The sequence below is a fragment of the Bombus affinis genome, chromosome 4, assembly GCF_024516045.1.
Source record: "Bombus affinis isolate iyBomAffi1 chromosome 4, iyBomAffi1.2, whole genome shotgun sequence".
NCBI classification, from domain to species: domain Eukaryota; kingdom Metazoa; phylum Arthropoda; class Insecta; order Hymenoptera; family Apidae; genus Bombus; species Bombus affinis.
In genome coordinates, this window is record NC_066347.1 from 1,729,662 (window position 1) to 1,748,339 (window position 18,678).

Below are 18,678 nucleotides of genomic sequence, written 5' to 3' on the forward strand. Positions count from 1 at the left end.
AATTCCAAACGAAGGGATATATCCGAGAAAACGAATCGATCTACTTAAAACTTTTTATAGCTAATTGCTGTTTCACTTTCGCAACATTCAATCTTCATTATTTGCAAATTATTATTTACAATCTACATTACTCGCAGAATATTCAATATTTCAAAAGAATTGAACTGTACATTTCAGTCGCATTATGCAACACCTGTAGGATGTCTTGTAAGTGATGATATACAGACAATTGATCTTATGTGAACGTAAGTTAAGAGATATGGTGCTTTTAATTTATGGCACAGCATTGTACCTCAACTAATTTAATTGGTAGCTGAAAATACCAAAATCTAATTAAAAATTGATGTTTCTTAATTATTTTTTAAATATCTAGAATTATAGTATATATAAAGTTATATAGAAATAAACAATAGATTTAAGCAATAATAATAATAATAAATAATGTTTTTCCATTTCGCTAAGTACTTCTATCCGTTATCCCCGTATTAGGTCGAATAATGGAGGTTCCATTGTGCAAGAATTTTAATGCACGTTATTGGTAGGCCACTTATACTCGTCACCAGGGGAATTCGCACTAAAAGAATTCTCAGAAATTCTGGTCTGATCATCTCCTTTGTACAAATATATCCATTGGCCTGACCTCTACTGCCGTAAACGAAATGCATCTTCCTTTCTTCTCCTGCTCTCTATCTCTTTCTTTCTTTATTTCTATTATTAAACACAACTGCAATATCACAATCACGATTGATTTTTTACTTTTAGACAAAAGTTCACTGTCGTACCTCAGAATGAGCCGAGCCGATTCCCACGACCTTGTAACCAGGGAAGTAAGGATTTCCGATCAGAAGATGAATTTCACAGTCCTCCGGCCAGAGAGGTTAAGCTCTCTGAACTCCGAGGTACTTCGAGGTACTTCGAGGTACTTCGAAGTGGATTCTACGACCTTCTGACCAATGAGGCTGAAGTTCCCGAACATTGGGATAATCAAAGACAAGTTTTACAACTGTAAACCTAAGCTCGCGGATGTTGGCAAATATTGCCAACGTTTTAATAAGAATTGTATTTACAATACAAAAGATAACAAATCGTAAATGCCAGAAAAAAGAAATCCGCTACTTTTGTACCTGTTTTGTACAAAATTGATATTAAATGGTAATTACCTGCTTTAATGCCCGTGACGAAACACAAGATCTTTCAGAGAACTTTTGTCTAAGGGAAGGAGATCGTCTTTATGTGTAGGTGGAACTGCACCAATTGTGTCCCCGTGCACATTTGCCACGAAGTACCGTGGAAATCATACGTAAATGTGGTTTCATGGTCGCATTCATGACGAAATCCTCCGAGACGTAATCGTTCCGTGGTGTCGCATTATACTAACCAGTACTACCTGCTTGAATCGCTATGGCGCGTGAAAATGGAAGTTTCGGGGTTAAACGGACGTTTGTTTCCAAATTGTAATCTTCACCACCAACCGAGACAATCCTAGACAACTGTCGCAACTTGAATGCGTTTTGAACATGTTCTTGAAATACACATTGAAACAAACAAAGTTGATTCCTTATTGTTGCATTGTAAACCTCATGTTTTATTCATGAACGAATGAAAGAAAAACGGAATGTAAGATGACTATTTCAAGAAAAATAGGATGAATATGCTGGCTTGGAGTTGGAATGTGTCGTTGTGACGTGTTTTGGCCAATGTAATTTGCACACGAGTCCATGCACTTTCTCAATGACTAATTAATTTTATCTCCGGATTTATAGAAATTATCAGTACTGATATTAAAAAATTCAATCGACTTAGAAATGAACTGGTTTCTTAGCTTTTCAGTTATTTTACGTTGTGTTGTTGAGTAGCCTTGTCTTGTGTTGTATCGTCTATGTTTCAGTGTGCCTTCAGGCTATCAGTATATTTCGTCTATATTTCAAAGTCCTTAACCAAAATAATCGAAATATTATTCAATATGTATTGCCAACGCAATCTTGTCAATTTGTTTTGACAAACTATATTCTTGTAGAGAACTTCGAAATATTGATAATATTATTGATTGTCTGAGGGCACCTTTCGAATTATTCATAATCTATTTAGTCGTAACTTTAGTTATCACTAAATCTATTTGTTAACGCTATATTTTCATTTTGTCCGAAATAATAAAAGTTCTTACATTAATACCAATTTTGTTTGTAAATTGACTATTAGATTTTTCTTCGATTCGTTAATAAAATATAGTGATTGTTAGCAATACAGAAAAAAGAATTCTTTATTAGTCTATATAAATACTATACAAGGCAATTAAGAGTAATTTATACTGGTACGTTTTCGTCGAAGTGTGCATGTGAATATGGAAGGAAACGTAGAATAAAAGCAAGCTTGCACGAAATGGGCTAACAGGTGAAAAAGCAAATTAATGGCACAGAAAGTCGAATATTTGTCTTTACACTGGACCAGAAACCAGTTCGTTATTGAAATACATATTTTAAGGAAAAAAAATGAATAATTTTTTCGTCCTTCACCTTTTGTATCTCACGAATACATGAAATATCGAATTCCAAATATTCAATAATTAACGGAATATTGAATTCTTCATAATATAATTATTAAGATTAATTGACATACTAAATTAAAAATATTTGACGCGTTACTTGTAAATTGAAAATATAATAGTGCCTTGTGCAATTTAGGCAATATAGTATTCACAATTACTTTTGATATCAATAAATTCCAATTTATTTTCCTGTTTTATACGATCCATTTCATTTCAAATATCAATTTTATTATTTACAAATTTTTCGGATCAAAAGAGAACTGCAGGAAAGTGTTCAGTTATTAAATGCACATATAACAAGTTAGCGAAGAGTAATAATTTCATAACGCGACATTTGAAAACGTGGGCGTGAAATTTTGACCAATTATCGTAAACGTGTCCCATCCTCCGATATTCCTCAAACAAATTGTAGTCGTCGATTATCGAACGTAATAGTGTAGGCGTGCAACTGCGTCAATCAATCACGTATCAATCGGAACGATCAATGTGTGTGTGCGCGTGCTCGACACGCACATGCGTGCTGTGTTCAACTGTATTTGATATAATGCAACTAATTTACCGTGTAACTGATTTCCGGAGAAACAAGGAAGCGATTAATACCTAACGGATACGTTTCAAATTTGATCCATTGAATGATACATAATATACTGCGATTCTTCTTTCTTATCTCCAATTTTCCACAAATATAATAATTACAGAGTATCCTAGATTTTTTCCACAAAACTTACACAGCATATTTTACAAGTGAAAATAAGGAAAAAGTAAGAGAATGTAATATACGTATTGGCTTATAAATGTTTCATTAAAAAGTTACTTGTAACAAAAATATACGATGGCAATCAACATAACAATAACAACATAACAATGGTAATAATTTTCAGTTCATGCATGTTTTACGCAGATACAATATGAATATCTATGTAGTTTTACGTAGTTATTATGTTGCAATAATTAAATGTAAATACACTAATAATGCAGAATCATTATTTTCTGCGTTCTGTCATAACCGCAATTAAATATTACTCGTAATGTATTATGTGATGTACTAAATGTGACACATTAAATAGTACTCGAAAATAGAATTATTAAAGTATGCATTGTAGACTTCTATAATTTTAAGACTTTTACGACCTTAAATCTTTCAATTCACAAATTAGAAGATTTATAAAATTCCAAGTTACTAGCATTTTTTAGAAAGAATTTTTAATCTTTCTAATATACCTACGTATACAGATATTCAAGTTTTCATATTTTCAAAATTTCAAACGTACAAATTTAAACATTCGAATTATCGAATTTCCGAATTCCCAATTTTTCTAATTTTCTAATCTTCTAATCTTCTAATCTTCTAATCTTCTAATCTTCTAATTTTTAAATATTCTTATTCCTATCTGTAAGGTATTAAAATTTCGACATTTAGGATTTAAAAAATAGATATTTAATATTGGATCATTTTATGAATCATTCTCCTTTTCTGCAAGTACCACATGAAACGCAATAAGAAGACTCTTTTTGAATTATATATCGATAGCTATTGATGTAATAACAGTATGCTTTACAAAATGATGATCTTTTCCTACCTCTCCACATCGTGATAAATCAACAAATAATATCTCGAAAAGACGTTGTCTTATCTCTTGTCTAAAGTTTTATACGTTAATGAAGATTGATCGTAACAAATGCGGTGCACTTGGCTGGTAGGGAAGGAACTAAATCGGATTATATTCTTTCTAAAAGAGGAAAAGAGTAATTATTCGCAGCGATATCTAAATGATTTCTAAAGGGATTATAACTTGTGAATCCTGTTAAGGAGCAAGGATTTGAATTCATTCTCATTACATTGCTAATTAGGGTACCAAATTTTTCCGGTATACTTTTTCAAATCAAGATACATATTTATAAAATTAGTTAAAAGTAGATATTCTTTTAATGAATTTCACTCCACCATAACGTTTATCTATTTTTTATATCAGATTACACTTTTATCTACTTCTTTATTAAAAGACAAAGCATATAAAAATAAACGATATTTAATATTCAAGGATTTTATCAAAAAGCTATAAGCTATATATTTAACGCGTGTATTATTACTTTTTTTTTTAAATATATACGAACCAAATATTTGCTGTTACATATTACAGTTGAATGTTTCATGTTACTGCAGATAGTATTACACTAACAATTAATAAGTTTATTTTGAAAGCTATTCACATACCACGAATTCTATCGACTCCAATTCTACCAATTCCTCGGTATATTCCCACTGAAACCCACTTTCAAAATTACCGATGTCGATTTTCCGCGCTCAACACGCTGCTCATATTACCTGCGCCCTCACAGAAAATAAAAAAAGCTAAAAAAAGAAATAAAGCAAAAAAGTGTTTGAAACTGAATTGTGTGTTTTATCGAATTCATGTTGGCCAATTGTGTCGCTTATCGCGCGTACACTCGACACCTTCTAAAGTTTCAAAAAATCACACCGTCCACGCTTTTTCCAACCACCGTCCTTGTTTGCGTTCACAGCGATCGTTGTTATAACAATCTGATGGACACGACAACCACGGGGGAAAAGATATTTGGACAAACGCGCGTTCTAATTTCATCAGCGACGAACAATGAAAAACAATGACCACGAGAGAGTCGCGGTTTAAACAGTAAAGCTTTTGAACCATTATTCAAGTATACGCAGCAAACAATTGTATGTTGCACTAACAATCGTCCCCGTTGGTATATCAACGAACGAGCGTTCACGTTCTGTGGGCGTGTGTTCTCTTTCAATATACGCCACGACCAGGGTGATTTCTACCTCTCGGATATTGGCTGATAATTGCGTTTCCTGTCAACGATTCGATGTCCGTTCCCGATTTTTCTTTTCGTTCGACATTCACACTTTCTCTCTCGCTTTTTTTCTCCCCTCCTTTTTTTCCTACCACTTTTATTTCGATGTTCTGTGATTATCGGACTACTTGCAATTTCTTTGGCGATCAACGTTTCACCATAATCGAAGGATTTCTCACAGTGTGCAAGAGTGTGGGATATCGGAGGAGCGTCGGTGTTTCCGATCCTGTGGTTGATCAATTTTCTCTGAAATCTTTCGGGATAAATGATTCTACACGGTAAATTATTATTCTCCTCGTCTTTTTCTTTCTTTCTTTATTTATTTGGATTGCTGATTTATATACGCTGGGCGTAATACAGCCAGGAATGGAAATAAGTGGGCATGTAGTAGAAATATGTGTCAATAAAGTTTCGTTAGATGCGGTTTACTTGCACAAAAAATGTAAATATTAATTTTTCCTGTTTATTAAATAATTTATGTACTATAAGGGATAAATAAATGTATAATAAATAAAATTTAAGTGTATAACACCAGCACTAGATCGATTAAATTTTGTTCATATCTACTTCCATTACTTGTTCACTTATTTTCATCATCAATTGAGGACAGGGCTGCCGATGATGAGGATCGTCGATAGCTTTCTGTTTAATTTTCAGCAAGAGATGACGGGCTGATGGTTACGTGCAGTGCTTGTGAGGCACGTAGACTTAGGCCAAAAAGGATGTGCATGGGTGTGTGTGTGTGTTTGCTTATAGCGAATGGCTGCGTGAAGACACGAGGGTCTTAGCCAGCGAATGTAACCGAACGGAACAACCTTTCACCTAGCACTAAAATAATAGCTCAACCTCTCGTAATAGTCACCCACTCTATCATCCCTATAAATATGTATGTGTGATCGTCATTTAGTGAATCGATGAAAATCGAGAAATATGAGACACAGGCGAAGAAAGTGCATGACGCGTCGAGCATCGAGAAGATATTCAGACTACAAGCTAGTGGATTGTGTTCATTTTATTCATTTTATTCATACTGATATTCCTTTAAATAAGAGTTTTAATTTCGAAAGAATTTGAAATCCGTTTTCGTTGTGTTGCGAATATTTAAAATAATTTACCGATAACGTAATGTAATAGCTAATACTTGAGAAAATTTTTGGAAGAGATCCATACAAGACAAAATGATAAACTAAATAAATTATATTGAAAGCTCCAGTTTTTATTGGGATTTACTGTGCTGTTTGTCATTGGTTGCTCTTTACTCCACGTAATTCGATTTAGAAATGGAAACGATCGCAGACGAATCAATGGCAGCGAAATTTGTCGGAATCCAATTGTAGAAGAAAATAAGATCGAATGGCTGCCTGTAGTTTTACCTCTATTCCATTATTTTAAACTATATAAAACCAGCAAATTACCACTTTTTTGTGGAAGTCAAATGGCACAATTGCGCCGTTAATTTTCTAACATTCTCTCGGGTTTCACGTTTATTGCATTCTATACCGTTGCAACTTAAATCTGCAATCTTTAAAATTTCTTATTCGATTAATGTCTCCAACATTCTTCATTATTTAGGTTATCATTATTTATTACACTTCGTGCATCTCTTAAAGAAGACATTGTCCGTACTTTAATCACCGAAGTAACAGAAATTCTATTTGCATATAATCAAATATCACGATCGTGCTGTTCCAACATTGTTCCAGACTTCATATCTTTGCAATTTAAATTTACCATCTTGAAGATACCCTTTTCAATCATTATCTGTACTATACTCGCTTCTATTATTATTATTATTATTTATTGTATTTTTTGCATTTATCAAACGAAAGAGGAAGAGGAAGAAAAAGCTCAAAGCTTGGAAACTTCATCATCCATCTTTTCTTTTGGCGAGTCCAAGACAATTATTTTCTTGCTGGATTACGAACTAATTGATTTTTGTTTCCCCGTGGCAAACTCTTTGTAGCTCCATAATTAGCAGAACTTTTCCGAAAGATCGATAGACAAACTTCTGAAATAATTGTCGATGGTACATATTACGGTGCCTAATAATTTTCGACGATAGATCGATGCGTTATTATTCGAGTTTCCGATAGAGAATCATATTGTCTTTGTCCTTAGCATCAAGTCTGGACATGGAACGAGCAACTTGTCAAGCTTGAACACTCTGTGGGACAAGTTTGAACAACTTTCGATATGCAACGATAAACAACTTTGAATATAATAGCACTAGTTTGAATCAGTCAAGATGCAAAAGGTAAATCCTGTAGATGGAAACGCAATTCTCATTCAATACTCCTAGCTTGGCTTCTTGAATAATAATTGTTTTAAATAATTCTTGGCGCGAATCCATTGTGTTATTTTGAATGTTCACAGGTAGAGTTTCTAGTAGTTGATATCAAATTCCATTGTGTACTTGGCAGAATTGCAAAGGGATTGTATCATATCATCATATCATGTATATGATAAACTTCTCTCAAATAATAAAATATTTAACTTGGATGATTGCCGCTACTGAAAAGCGATATATGAATTTACAATCTCCTCTTTTGTTCCTGAAATTCTCTACTATGCAGATCGTGATAATTCAAATTCAAATTTCTCTGAGAGATAATTCAAACTTCTCCACTCTGATGAGTAGTCTGCAGTCATGGATTAATGATCGATAATGAAGTATGGTTTCAATTTCCTAGAAATAAAGGCAATGTAAATTGTAGAAATTACAATACGTACGTACATTGTAAAATCAATTACAATGGAAATGAGATTTAATGACCGAAACCATTTAACATTATTTAAATGTCCTTCCATCCTTTCACGCTCTGAATTGATCGAAGTACGTTTGTTTGTTCTTCCAATTCACTATGTGCATGCTCTAATAGCTCATTGAAATATCGGCACTTGATCGCGGTTCTATTGCACGGTCACTAAAATGTTGAATGAAACGTTAGATAGGTACTTCACTTATCTTTGTCCATCGACAATATCAATTTACCAAAATATATCAAAATATCAATATTGCCCTTTATATCTAATTTCCTTTATGGACAAGGTAATACATTAGAATATTAAAAATAGATTTGCTACATGATCCCGATGTATCGATGCTTTAATTCAGTAAAATTTCAATCGAATCTCTTGTATCTCTTCTATTAGAGATTGTTTAACAAAATTTTAAATAAAAGTCCCCACAATTTTTAGTTTTCATTGTTTTAGTTGTCATTTAAAATGTATATCATTCTATAATTCCATAAAAACATTATAAATTTTGCACGAGATTCAAAAGAAATTGTTAGTTCAAAAATAATTGTGAAGAAAAATATGAATAATAGTGAATACTTTTATCGAAATGATTTATGAAACGAAGTATTGTAGCTGGGAAGGGAAATTGATACATAGTTGTTAAGATTTGATCTCTTCCTTTGAGATATATTTTAAGAATTATAGCTAGTAATGCAAAATGTGAGAAAGGCCTGTAATATATTTCCAGGCGATATCTTGGATTTTGACCATTGGAATCTGCTGCAGAAGGTATAAAGAAGGCATGCATAGCACATGCCTCTGATATGAAAAACCGTCCCACTCTTTCACACTTTCTGTTTAATATCTGACATTCCTGGAAGTTTGTAACATGTCAGATGCCACAGACAAACCAGAAGAATTGTTAAATTTCGTTCCAGTTTATTCATAAATAATTGAACGGAGAAGCACCGTGTCAGAGAAGCGTACGTATTTCAAAATGATAAAATGATGTATTTTTATCGCGAATTTAGTCTACTTTCTAGATATTAATAATTAAAGTTTATTCTTCCTTACTTTCCAATCTTTCTTTTCTCAAATTTTGTTCATAATACAATGAAAACCAAAAATATTCGTGTAGTTGGTTTATCGTAGATATAGAAAGAGAAATACTTTTCGTATTATTAATTATATTCAAATATATGTAACTATATATTATACGCAGACATTTGTAATAATAAATAAACAAAAGTTAATCTGCAAATGCAATATAATGTTAAAAGAATAGCTTAAAGAATGTTAGAAAAAAATCTACGAAAATATAGAAGCGGGTTTCGTTAAAAGTTTAATATTATTCGTACCCGGTAGATTGCAGGTTGTAATTTGTCAAAACAGGAAGCTCACGAGATATTAACTCTGACATTAGTAAATAAGTCTGAATAAAAAGCACAATATTCTAACAAAATGTTAGCATTACGCGAATCTTGTCTCGTTATAAGTTATTAAACGATTTCATCAATATTCTTGTGTAATATTGTATATAATATACAGTTATATGCATATATTTGATAATATAGCAAATATTTCCTTTCTTATTTCTACATTCTAACTGCATTTTTTCTATCACGTTACACATTCCACTTCTTTTTTACTCCTACTTACGTACATAACACTTTTAAATTGTAAACAGAAAACATTTACAATTATACATATTTTCTTCTAAAAATAGAAAAAATAAAAAATATTCCCGTATTTCTATTTCGTTTATATTAGAAGATGGCATTAGCACGATTTAAACAAGAATCTTAAACATGTATGGCATTTCAAGAGCGGAAGAAATTGGGAGGATAACACTCTTTTTTTAATATGTTTCGTCGATTCGAACCGACAATTTGATTGCTCGCTTCGCGCTTCTAGATTGAATAGATCGAATTGGAACCCCTACTTCGTAATAACGGCGGAAAAATCGACTGAAATGGAATGTTTACACGCGTGTTTGTTAAAGTTCGTCAAATAGACATGTGTGGAAATTCTTGCACAACTATTCCGTGAATCAATACAAATATGAATGGAACGAGGAGCGTTGGTATTCGACAATCAATAGACTTGTTTTATTGATCCGTTTCATTATCGCGAGGTGATATGGTATAAATCAACATTCCGTTACAATAAAAGTCAACATTTTGTCAAAAGCAAAGTACCTTGTTGCTAAGTTATCTTAAAAATTGCAAATACTGTCAAATTACAAAATCTGTCAGATTACAATCAAGCATAGTTTAATAATTTTTTAACTTATTTAAGTAATTTATATATAAATATATTTTAACTGATTCATGACTCATCGATTTTCCACCTAGAATATTTGTGAACAAGCAGTTCCTATACGTGAGATATTTATACTTATATATCACGTTGTTTAAAACGAACGACGAAAAGCCATAAATAAACTTCCCCAATCCGCAAGCCTCGCAAAACCCTGCAATGGATAACACGATATTGGATCCATTTCACACGCTCACACAGTAAGTCTTCAGGGAAAAGTAAATATCCGGCGAAGGACAAGAACAAAAATGGAGTACTTGACAGTACAGTGGATGGATCTTCAGCTTCGACAGAATATGTTCGATTCTTCTTCACAAATTTTCTTCATCATGAATACGACAAATGAAATATTTAATTCTAAATACTGGAAACAATCTGGCTGTTGTACTCATGATGATGAAGATGGCTGAACGACAAATAAACTGCGGATTTTTATGCAGATTAAAGTTTAAAATTTTTAAAGCATATAAGAATATAGAAGTTAAGCAGAGATCTATTTCACTCACTAAACATTCTCTTCTTTTATATCAAAATCATGAATATGTAAATTTTCACTTTCTCATTAAAAAAAAAAGGTTTAACATGCTTTTATTCTATTCTTATAATCATATATATAGGTTAATAAGATAAGCGTTACAACAAACATAGTATAATGATGTAACTAAAATTCTGTAATTGGTTCATTACCTTCAGAATTATCTGCTAATTTTGGGTACATTCAATTGTGAATTTTTGTAATCTATTGTATATTGACATAACACAGACGATATTATAGTCCAGGCCGTATTTTGCATATTTTATACACTTTTATATTATTGTTGCGGTTCTAAATTTTCCAAAGCTGCTTAAAAATCCACAGTTTTATGATAAATAAAAATATTGAATTCTCCGTCGCAGAACGTTATGGATGGATGGATGGAGAGTTTTATAGTGGAATTAATTTTCCGCGATATTCTAACGTCTTTTAATAACTCAACTGAAAAATACCAAATTGTCGAGGGCCCGTGTCATTTTCGTCGTTAACGACGAGCAAACGACCGGAAAAATGAATGCTTCCGTTTATTCCTTCGTTTGCATACCTTTCTCATCGAGATTCTGTAATTTTTCGCGCTTTACCTCCGCTTGCGAGATAACAAAAGACATCCGAGTTTATGACATGCTACGTTTTCCAAGCTCCTACGTTTCTTTATGTACTTCTCAATTTTTCATTCTGTATATGTCACTGGCGTCGTTTACTTCTCTATTGAAATGATATAAAGAAAAGTTTTATACTTTACATTAGAAAATATTAATAAGATTGATCTTTTATGTAATACGATTTACTTTGATAAGAAAATGTTACAAAATTTTAAGCATCTTTAAACCTATTATACTATTTATAAACATTTTTAGAAATATTGTATTTCTTAAAATTTGTTCGCAATTTTGTGGTATAAAAATGATAGTAGATTTATGTGCTTTCTATCACCGAGTACTCGTATCATGTGATATTTTAAGACCGTCAATTGAGTTTACTATGTTTACATGTCACATGCATTAATCGCTTAGAATTACGTTGATTAATCGACATCTACACAAGTAGGATAAGCACATCGACCATCGTACAATATGTATCGCAAATACAAGTCTCGCAAAATTCAAGATTTGCTACAGATAGCTAAATATAACAATGTTCGATATTTTATAATCTACACTAATGAATTATTATATATCGATAAACGATCCAGTAAAAGATTACTCAGAGCAGTGGACAAATATTACAAAATGTATGTTATTAAGGAATATTAATCATTTAAATACAATATTTACAAAGGTACAAATACTTCCGTAACTTACTGTGTATTATGAAACGTAACAATTCTTAAAGTACTAATAAAAGAAACGATGAGCTCACTTTCCTGTAGATTAAACTTTAATATCCAATGCGTTTGGAAACAAATTCATGTCTTGACTGATTCATCCGCTCCATCCATCTGTGCACTAAACATACTAAACAGCTACTAATTAATTTTCCAGCTGAAAATCCCCATGTACTTTTCCCTCTAAGAGTTTTTAATCCTCCAGTTTTCTATGCAAAAAGAGGCGAAAGCAAAGAGATGGAAGGAAACTATAGTGCAAATCTTCCTCGTCCTTTTAACACGACAAATGAATTTCCATTGCTTACAGTCCTACAGCTTGTTGTCCATCAGTCTAACTTATTTAAATAGGTTAATACATTTGTATTCCGTAATTCTACGGAGATGCTAAAACAGAAAGTTATACTGTTCTGCGATTAAGACAAAAGAAAGAGATTAAATTCTATACTTGTAATTCCATTAAAACGCGCAGTTAATTTTATGTGACTCCATAAATAAGAATTGAAGAAAGTTAGACCAGGAATGTAGTAATTAAATTTAATTTGGAACCCATTTTCCCGAGAGCAAAGCTTCGTATAAAAGGGTTTTATATTATTTGTACAGTAATTCTGTATGTACTAATTCATCCACTTTTGTTAACTGGTATTTTTTGGTTTAAGAAGAAAGAGAAAATGTCGCTCTTTAATTCGCGTTTTTTATTTCCGGTAAGCCTCGCATTTTCTGTAGATCTGGAATTACGCGAGATGAAATAAATAGAAAAGTGCGCTTTTCCACTGCTACGCAATTCTGTAACCTGCAACATCGTATTGTACATAGCTATACCTTGATTTTGCTAAACGTCGGTTTGCTCTCCTGAAGTGAAAGAAATTAGACCGAATGCGGAATTATTCCTGTTTCCTACTCCACTTCTATCTAACAACGCATTGTTGTTTTATGAAAATTTCAGAGCTACGGAATTTTCTTGATGATAAAGGGAAAAGAATGAACTTTTGAATTAAACAAGATTTGTGTTAATTCAGGAAGATGTATTATGTATTAATGTATCGCGTAGAAACTAAATTGTGAACGAAAGTAAAAGTAAGAATTTAAAAAATGCAATGCTTATCTTCCACAGGATATAAGTAGAGAAATCGTTTAGAATATTTTCCAAATGAAATTAAATTTTAAACATATCCTTTAAATACTTAAGATCCTTCAAATCTATGGATTTTATATTTAATGATATAAATTGTTACGAATAAAACAATGAATACTCCAGTACTAAATATTTATCGTAATATTCATTATTGGTTGATCACCGATATCGGTTAATTACGAGATATGGAATAAACGTTACAATGTACATATATCGGTTTGAATCATCAGTAAAAGATGGTAGCAATCACCATTGATTTTCATCATTTGATTCAAACAGAACATTTTTATGGTGCGAGCTATAGAATAAACGTTACAATTTACATATATCGGATTGAATCATTAGTAAAAAACGGTAAGAATTACCATTGATATTCATCATTTGATTCAAGTAACATTTTTATGGTGCGAGATATGGAATAAACGTTCCAATGTACACATATCTGTTTGAATCATCAGTAAAAAACGGTAGGAATCATCATTCATATTGATATTCATCACCATTGATATTCATCATTTGATTCAAGCAGAACATTTTTTTGGTGCCCAAAACGATACAAACAAATTTGTCAAACCAAAATTGTTTCAACAAAAACCGGTATGTATGTGATAACGATGTCTATTAACAATGAACAATTAGACGGTTCATGTAAAAATGATTGACACTTAATTAAAATAAACAAATAAAAAATAAATAAATAAAAAATAAAGGAAGAATATTCCTAGCAACAAAAGCTCTGTTAAAAGATCTTTTTCTTCTCAATCTAACCTGTGTCAATGTGTATCTTTACAAATCCTATATCTTTGAATCCTAATCGTTAATTTAGATTTACGTATTTCGTATTTTATTACATACAGCAGCTGTTACTGGAATAAAATAAATTTTCCTAACTACGAATGGCAAAAACGAATAAAATATATAAAATCGTTGCTTGTAACATACCTAACAGGTAATCGTTACCAAAATATTCAAAAAAAGAATTCATAAACTCCAACGCTTAGAAAGAAAGGAAATCTGTTACATCGAGAACGTTGCGGATATCATCGAATAATCAATGTCGCGGCATTTCATTTAATAAACATGAATAATAACTTTTACTATGATACGTGAAAGCAATTACAAGGCTGTCGTGTCGTATTGTAATGTGATTTTATGTCATCCATATTCGCACCAAGAGAACATAAACAAATTTCATCATCATATATACGGTCACATTAAACCGTTCAGAAGGTGGTATAGTTGGCAGCATCCCACAAACTAGAAACGTCTCGCAGCTGCTCGTACTCTTAGCTCGTTTGCTCGTCATATTTACACCACCTATGATTATAATCCAGGTTCTGAAACTTTGAGAATCCTGCGGTCCGTGAATTACAACAATTGCCAGCGAATTTATTGGACGTATATGGCCTGTTACATGCTAGTTAATCGAATAATAGTAGCATAAATTGTGTAATGATATAGAAGTGTTATGTAGAATCGTAGACAGTAACTTCATTGTGGTATCTACATGATAATGCATTGCGACAGATAAGCATTAACTAATCGAACGACATAAATTTTTCACAATAATCCTCGACGATATTTAATATCATTCTCTATTTAAAATGTCTAATTTTAACAGAAGCTTAACAGAGAAGAAGATGAGAAGATGATGCCTAAATGGCAATTTACAATCAACAATGTCAACAAGTTCCGATAATTAATCTTTCAATGAAATTTCCATTAGAGAACAAATAATGTATTTGCAAAAATAATATACCTACGAGAACACTTATGAAAATTAAGACAACTCCAAAGAATGATTAGAAACTCGTTAAGAATTCTGGTATTTCTGTTTCATTTCTAATATTCGGATATAATGAACCTATACAACCTAATTGTCAAGATTAAGCATTACAATTCTAACGGAGAACGACGAGAGCATTCAGTTTTCTTTGCAGAATCTGTTCTTCGTCGAAGGAATTCGAATTATGACGGTGTTAAAATCGAGGTGTGTCAAGGTAGACCCTGATGATTTGTCGGAAATTCAAATATTATCGAACTCGCATCTACGTTCGTCAGCTCATACATAAAATATCAGCGACAACGTCACTACTGCAATACATCAAAGTCTAAGGCCTATCGGTTTAAAGGTATTAACTTCGCTCTACTCTTATTTCGATAAATAAATTAAACGTCATGAGTCAACGAATCGGGTGAATTTATGTGAGAAAGGTGCTAAGGGAGCAGCTATTCTCCGAACAAGTGACTTTGATGTTCCTTAAGCTCTACAATTCAGATCTTTTAACCATTTAGTCAGAATTACTCTCATCATCATTTATTATCAAAAATCTGTTATTACTAAATATCTATGTACTCTTTATTCTACATTACATAGAATAGTTTATTCGTGTTTGTGTCATTATAAAGATAGGTAGGTTTAAGCAATTTTTAACATGAAAATCACCAAACAATATAAGAATTCTCAACAATATAAGAATAATAAATAATAATAAATAATTCCAACAATATAAGAATATTTGTAATAATATTATATATTCACAATATATTTATAATATTTAATAAATAGATGAAACAAATTTCTATTTTACTTCCATTTTTTTTAGTTATATTCATAAAAATAAAAAAATGTATGAAAATCCATAATCTATTCGCGAGAATGAAGGAACATCAACGCCATTAAAGGAAATTGATTTTACGTTTTCATGTTGTAAATCCAGTTGCGTCGATGGTCGTTTATTATTCGAGACACTTCCTTGCGGTATGTAAGACGTGGATCAAAAGTTTAAAAAGTCCACTTCACGACACGTACTGATAAAAGTTCCCTGGATTCCGAACACGCTGTTATGGATATTCTAGTTTGATAACGAGGAGTCGAGAAGTAGAAGAGAATCCTTTGAGAATTCTTTATTAAACCAGAAGCATGCAATTTTTATCTGCACCGAAACTTTTTGACTCGAAAATAACGAAATAGTCCCAATGGATGTTTCGCTTAATTTCGCTCTACATATTGATAACATATAACCCTTGCGAAACGAACATTCCTCTGATCGTAATTCCATTCTATTTATTTTTTACACATTGTAGTTTGATAATTTGGCCTTATCATCATCAGTAAATCTAAATATTGTTACACGTAACTATTGCCATCGATAAGAAAAATTGAATTCATTCCTTTTTGCCTCTTGACAAATTATTTTATCCTATCAGATCTACTGGAAATTTCTGCCCAATGTTTTAAACAAAAGTAAAACTCATTATAGAGACTATAGTTTCTATAAAATTCATATCTGAACAATCCAAATTCTACGCTATTTACTGAAGAAAAACGATACTAATTACCAAACGTGTATATCTTCCATACACAAACGACCACTATATTTAAACTTGCAGCATTAGAATAATTAATCGACGAAACTTTCCCTCTATATTTTGCTTCCGCTCCGTTTCTCCATTAACTATTTAAAAGTCAACGTCTTCGTTACTCAAACAGCCGACTCCCTCTAGCAGAAATGATAACCAATAATGTATCTTCGCCTCCGTAATTAACGACCGTACGTTGCGCAGTTTAGTTGAGTTGTTTATTCGCGGGACCATTTCCCTCGTGCGATAAATAATTCCAGCTCGATAGGTTGCAACCATCATTCATCGATGGAATTGGCTTTAATGTAGGCCATGATAGTTCGTTCGAAATATGACAATGTCGATGCGTGAGTTTCATGAGCACCATAGGTTGCTCAGAGATGAAAAGCTCCAGTAAGCCATGCATCCTCCAGAATAACTGGGTATCAAGTAGCTGGCATCAGCTGACATCAAGTGTGCATTCATGGAATGAATATTCTTATGAGAACATTGCGTGACGAGAGACGAGAATTGTTAGTGAGAGCAAGTTTTAGTAGGAGTTTGAAGAGTTCGACTTTCTGTAATATAGAAAATGACTAGTGGTTCACAGTTAATATGTTTGATGTAAGTCGCATGGACCCGCTGCATTCATTCGCAATTGTTTATTCGCGGGACCATTTCCCTCGCGCGATAAATAATTCCAGCTCGATAGGTTGCAACCATCATTCATCGATGGAATTGGCTTTAATGTAGGCCATGATAGTTCGTTCGAAATATGACAATGTCGATGCGTGAGTTTCATGAGCACCATAGGTTGCTCAGAGATGAAAAGCTCCAGTAAGCCATGCATCCTCCAGAATAACTGGGTATCAAGTAGCTAGCATCAGCTGACATCAAGTGTGTTTCCTCGTGCATTCATGGAATGAATATTCCTATGAGAACATTGTGTGACGAGAGACGAGAATTGTTAGTGAGAGCAAGTTTTAGTAGGAGTTTGAAGAGTTCGACTTTCTGTAATATAGAAAATGACTAGTGGTTCACAGTTAATATGTTTGATGTAAGTCGCATGGACTCGCTGCATTCATTCGGAATTGTTTATTCGCGGGACCATTTCCCTCGGGCGATAAATAATTCCAGCTCGATAGGTTGCAACCATTATTCATCGATGGAATTGGCTTTAATGTAGGCCATGATAGTTCGTTCGAAATATGACAATGTCGATGCGTGAGTTTCATGAGCACCATAGGTTGCTCAGAGATGAAAAGCTCCAGTAAGCCATGCATCCTCCAGAATAACTGGGTATCAAGTAGCTAGCATCAGCTGACATCAAGTGTGTTTCCTCGTGCATTCATGGAATGAATATTCCTATGAGAACATTGTGTGACGAGAGACGAGAATTGTTAGTGAGAGCAAGTTTTAGTAGGAGTTTGAAGAGTTCGACTTTCTGTAATATAGAAAATGACTAGTGGTTCACAGTTAATATGTTTGATGTAAGTCGCATGGACTCGCTGCATTCATTCGGAATTGTTTATTCGCGGGACCATTTCCCTCGGGCGATAAATAATTCCAGCTCGATAGGTTGCAACCATCATTCATCGATGGAATTGGCTTTAATGTAGGCCATGATAGTTCGTTCGAAATATGACAATGTCGATGCGTGAGTTTCATGAGCACCATAGGTTGCTCAGAGATGAAAAGCTCCAGTAAGCCATGCATCCTCCAGAATAACTGGGTATCAAGTAGCTAGCATCAGCTGACATCAAGTGTGTTTCCTCGTGCATTCATGGAATGAATATTCCTATGAGAACATTGTGTGACGAGAGACGAGAATTGTTAGTGAGAGCAAGTTTTAGTAGGAGTTTGAAGAGTTCGACTTTCTGTAATATAGAAAATGACTAGTGGTT

At 32.8% G+C, this 18,678-nt stretch overlaps 1 protein-coding gene across 1 annotated transcript in view; it reads right to left on the reverse strand.

Annotated features, from left to right (window-relative positions):
• LOC126915292 (5-hydroxytryptamine receptor 1-like) overlaps positions 1-18,678 on the reverse strand; it is a 210,057-nt gene that overhangs the window by 154,552 nt on the left and 36,827 nt on the right. The window lies entirely within an intron of this gene.